The following is a 6,000-nucleotide window of genomic DNA, read 5'->3' on the forward strand; positions in this document are numbered from 1 at the left end:
AGTGCTCAAGACTTGGGGAAACCCACCTGTCGAGACTGTTAGGTTCAATGTCACATTAGCTAACGGAATGAAAGTGAAGCCATTCAAGGTGCTAAAAAACTAGCCAATGTAAATTGCAGGAGTCCGATTCTGAATTGACTTTATAGTCATGAAAGGAGTGGACTACGATATCCTATAGGGCCGACCTTGGATGCGCAATGCCAGAGTGATCGAAGATTGGGGGAACGGTCTCATCTTCCTAGGCAATAGAATAGAAGTCGTAAGGGTAGAAATGGACTCTTGGAAGACTACACCAGTTAACCTCGGTGCCATTTTTGCGATGCTTAGATCAAGAAATCCTACGGGCCCTTGACTAAGTATATCCCATGTCCTGAAGACGAGCGAGATTGGATGCATGTCCTTGCTACCATCGACCTGCCATTCTCGAACAATGAGGAGTATGAACATGCCATTAAAATGATCGGCAAGCCCAAGGGTACACCCTCAATACCGGCTTGCATGATGGCAGGAAATATTTGCAAAAGACCCAACCCTGTCACCTTCCAAGTGCCAAACAACAAGAGGAACTCTAGGAGATTTTAGAGTATTTGACGGGCAAGCTAGCTGGAAATCTAGTAGCAAATTTCAAGCCACCGCAAGACCTCTTAGATGAACTAAGGTGGCAATGGACTAGGGTGCATTACCTAAACCTCATGTACAATTGGGTCCTGGTCCCCAATCAAAGACATGAGACATACCAAGACCTAGGAGACGATGAGCAGTCAGATGAAGATGCTTCAGATGACGAATAGGAAGACTGTCGCTCCTTCAGCAATGAGAGTGAGGGTAAGATAGATACCATAGAATATGACACTGAAGGATAAGAGATAGAATAGATACGAGCAGACTCCAAGCCACTGAGAAAGAACACCTTCAAGATAGAGCAAGGGGTCATGCGCGTGGATTGTGACCGTGCTTGGTTGGAAAATATAGGAGCCATAGACTTTGAACAAGCAAGCCTAACCCAACCAGGTGCCACACCAGCTCTTAGATCAGAGTCACCCTCTGAGCTATGACCATCGAGAGAGACTACCTCTTCTAGCAAAGATGGGGAGTTCAATTTTGAGTCGGAAGTGAGTTCAAAGAGTGACCCAAAAATGCCTAGGCCTTCCAAGACTAGACGTACCAAGGGGAACCTACCCATCCACTTGAAGCATAGATAATTAAAGAAAGAAAGGGGAAAATAGTCTAAGGACGCACGAGCAGACGAACAATGAAAACCACAGGACCTCCCTAGGAGATTTACAAAGTTCAAGAAGGGTGATAGGGTTGTGATCCTATTGGGTGCCAAACGTCAAGGGCAAGCAAGTGAACCCATCGAGGAACCTACCAAAGTCAAGGAGGTGAACCTAGCCTAGAAAGGGGAGACACCCCAACCTATCTTTATTGCCGATGAGTTGACAGAGGAAGAGGAGACAAGTCTCATTGCTCTCTTACAAGAGTATATAGATATATTTGCTTGGTCCTTAGAAGAGATTAAGGGGGTAGATCCGAGTGTAGTGACTCGTAACATACCCATGACGCCAAACGCAACGCCAGTCAAGCAGCGACCGCACACTATGAATCCAAAACACGCTCATGTGGTCAAGGAAGAGATTGACAAGCTGATGAGAGCGGGATTCATCTACAAAATTGAGCACACAGACTGGGTGTCACCCATAGTCATTGTAATGAAGAAAAAGGGAAAGATTAGAGTGTGCGTCAATTACAAGAAGGTGAATGCTGCTACTAAGAGGGACAAATACCCATTGTCGTATACCGAGCACATGCTCGAGAGAGTGGCAGACAAAGAGACCTACAATTTTCTAGATGGATTCTTTGGATACAATAAAGTGCAGGTACATCCTTACAATAGGCATAAGACTACATTCACCACTGAGTGGGGTGTCTTTGCCTACATAGTCATGCCCTTCGGGTTGACTAACGCTCTAGCCACCTTTCAACGCCTTATGTGCACTATATTTAAAGACATGCTTAGGAAAGAGTTAGAAGTCTTCGTAGACAACTTGTGTGTTCACTCGACTTGGAGAGAACACTTAGACAAACTCTGAGCTGTCTTTGAATGGTGTCGCCTATATCATCTCTCTCTGAATCCCTTAAAGCGCTAAAGTGCTAGTTCTAGGTAAAGCACAGATGCATCCTAGGGCATGTGGTGTCGAAGAATGGCATTGCCATGGACTTTTTGAAAGTTAGGGTCATTGTTGATCTTCCATCCCCAACCAACTGTAAGGGAGTTCAATGCTTCTTAGATCATACGGGATATTATAGATAGTTTGTGCTGAATTATGCATTGATTGCTAGACCTCTATATAAACTGTTGATTATATTCAAATGAACTGAGTAATGCCAACGCGCATATGAGGAATTGAAAAAGGATCTGACCATAGCACCGATTCTATGAGCCCCAGATTGGACCATTACCTTCCACGTGCACATTAATGCTTCGAAATTCGCTGTGGGGGCAGTGTTGTGCCAATCCCAAAAACGTAATCTCGACTATCCAGTGAGCTTTTCTAGCAGACAACTCACTGAGATTGAGATATACTCAATGGCAAAAAGAGAAGGTCTCGCAATGGTATTTGTAGTGAAGAAATTTTGGCATTATTTATTAGCCATGCCTTTCACTTTCTTTGTGGACCATCAAGCCTTGCTATATTTAGCAAACAAACCTTGTGCTACAGAATGCATAGCTCGAAGGCTCCTTCTACTTTTAAATTCGACTTCTCCATGGTTGTACGAAAGGGAAAGCAGTACTACATGGCCAACCACATGTTATGCATCCCCACAGGAGAGGGGGCCAGACAAGGCATCGCCGATGAGTTTCCAGACGCGCACTTGTTTAGCCTATCCAACGAGAGATATTTATTTTGAGCCAACTTGATGCCATATTGGGAAAACGATATAGTCCAAGTGCTTGAGCATGGACTACCTAAATGGCAAATGGAGAAAGCCCGACTTAGGCAACTTATCCACAAGATCCAACCCTATCAATTGATAGCAAGCTAGCTATATAGGCTAGGGCAAGATGGATTGTTGTGTAGATGCATATGCGAGCGTGAAATGCATGATGTGCTCTCAGAGATGCACAACGGACTTGCTGGAGGACACTTTAGTGGAGATATGATAGCCCGCAAGGTGATGCAGTCTCAATTGTGGTAGTCCACACTTTTTTGTGATGCGGCACAATTTGTTAAGCACTATGATGAGTGTTAGTGAAAAAAGATCGCGATTTGGAAGGATCAGATGGAGCTAACACCAATAATTGCACAACAACCCATCAAAAAATGAAAATTTGACTTCATAGGATCCATTAGTCCTGCAGCACAATACTTGCAAGACAAGTACATCATTGTAGCCAATGACTATCTAACGAAATGGGTAGAAGCAAGAGCTACAAGAAAGAATGATGCTAGAATGACTGCCAAGTTCCTATGGGAGCAGGTAATCTCACGATTCAGCTACCCCATCAAATTGGTTAGTGACCAAGACACACACTTCATTAATGAAGTGATTGCACATCCTCTATCCACCTTTCTAATTACCCATCAGAAATCCTCACCATACTAACCTCAGGCAAACGGCCAGGCGGGATCCACAAATAAAATTCTAGTAAACATCCTGACCAAGGTAGTCTCTGCTTCATGCAGTGACTAGGATAATAAGTTGATGGAAACCTTGTGGGCTTACAACACAGCCTATAAAATGACCATAGGCCATACACCTTTTAGGTTGATCTATGGAACTGAAGCAATTCTACCTGTAGAGTTCTTCATTCCTAGCATGAGGATCACACTTCATGAACGATGGGAAGGGAAGGACGCATGGATGAAATGTCTAGTTGAACTTGAACGCCTCTTGGAAACTTGACTTCTAGCTATCCATGTGCTCATATGCGAGAAAGCATAATGCAAAAGCTGGTTCGACAAGCATGTCAAGCAGCGTGGCTTTGAAAAAGGAGACTTAGTGCTCTTGTACTCCGTTAAGGGGCATAAATAGAAATTGAAATTTAAAGGTCTAGGGCCTTTCAAGGTTCGTGCCATCAGCTTAATTGGTAATGTCGAACTCAAGAATTTGGAAGGTGAGGGCATAGGCTTATTCAATGGCAGTCAAATCAAGAAGTACTACCCTCTGATGGGACCTAAAATGGGCTGGCACTGGCTATAGCACTAGCCGGACCTCTAACATACACAAGACAAACCCACGGCCTCGCGGTCAGGAGCATCTACATGACACATTGCCCTGCCCTCGTATGTACATTTTGCGTTTGTATCGTGTTTTGTAGTCCAACCCTTAACCTTCTAAGACTCCTCAAAGGGAGAACCTACGCATTTTGGTGTAATTTACCATGTGGAACAACATAGGAGGCACCCCTCGGCTGATTGCCACGGCCCCACTGCGACCCTCCTACATCTTGGGGATTGGCCCCTCAATGCATCGCTAACACATATAACACATACAAAACAGACTCCACACTTAGTACCAATATTATATCGTTCCAAGAATGTACCAGTCCTCACTTACTTGTCCCCTTGGACCCACCGTCTAGACCTACAGCTTGGGTGCTTTACTCTCTCCATCGTGAGTCATTTATACTTCAACCAATTGATGTGCATACCAAGAATAGATACCATGTGTATATGATTCATGCAATGGTGGATGCCTTATTGTGCACAAAAAATTATGGTATAAAATCAGCCTATTTGTCATGCAAAAACAGCCCTTTTAATGAATTTCTGCTAATACGCAATGTTTTATTGTAGGAACCTAGCACCCATGCGAACCTCGTGCTGCTAGATCCATTATTTCCAAATACATTGCATCCTAAATGTTATGTATAAAGAGAACAATGAGACTTTGTATTATTTCACTGCTTAAACTGTTGTATAACATCATCCTCCCCCTCATCGTTTAAATTTTGCTGTGTTGCATAGGTGTAGAGGTTCTTTTATGTCATTTTTTGTATGTAAAAGCAATAAATACACACATTAACACCAAGGACAAGGGAAAAATTGAGGCTTAACCTCATGCTTCAGCCCCGTCAGACATTCACATACATAGATCTTATCTTTCCATTTTTTTAAAATGCAAGAAAACTCCTTTTTTCTCTATTTCTCTATTTATTTTTAATAGAAAATAGGTATTTTCTATTTTTTTCTAATGACTGATCATTTGAACTAAGACTCAGTATTTTCCCTTATTTTACTCCATGTCCACTCATTTTTTCCCACTCAAAATCAAATAAACTATCTATTTCCATCAAAATTAGTGTTTTTTCAGGTTTTAAAAATCTATAATTGCTGTAAATCAATATGAGTTCTACATAACAATGATTACAACCCTCAAAAATAATGCAAGGAACATTTAAATAAAATTTCAGCCCATGTGCATACCATTTAGACCATGAACGATAAAAAACAAGTAAAATTCTTTCATAAGATCATACTGTCTTTCTGCGTGTTTCGGGTTTTTTGAATATTTAATTGAGTCTTTGTATCGATCAACCAGCCATGGATTTCAGCATAGATCTTCAGCCTTCAACCAAGCTAAAAAGAACAAGCAAAGAGGTCATCCTAAGTGGTGGTCTGAACTACCTACCTAAGGACAACTCAACTAGGAGCTTCTACTAGGCGAGAACTCCTATAACCTGATCAAGAAATAGTTTCTTTTAGCATATTGGGTCTTTTAACCTCTTATTTTCCATATTCGGGTGTGTAAAAAGAAGGGAGCTAAGCGTAGTGACCCAAGGAGAATAGGGCATCGGCCTCAAGTCCTGTCTCGGTACACAAGAACCTACCAAGCCCTCGCAAGGTGACACTAAATCATTTTCTAAGGCTCACTTTTGTTTTCCCTCCAGCCTTCTTGTATCCTTTGTTTTTCAGCTTGATGCCACCCCTCGGAAGACAAGGCATCAGCCCCGGGTCTTGTCTCATCCCCAAGAACCTACCAGGCCTTCACAAGGCG

Source organism: Lygodium microphyllum, chromosome 20 (genome assembly GCF_053477565.2).
Source record: "Lygodium microphyllum isolate KBCC chromosome 20, Lygodium_microphyllum_v1.1.10, whole genome shotgun sequence".
NCBI lineage: Eukaryota > Viridiplantae > Streptophyta > Polypodiopsida > Schizaeales > Lygodiaceae > Lygodium > Lygodium microphyllum.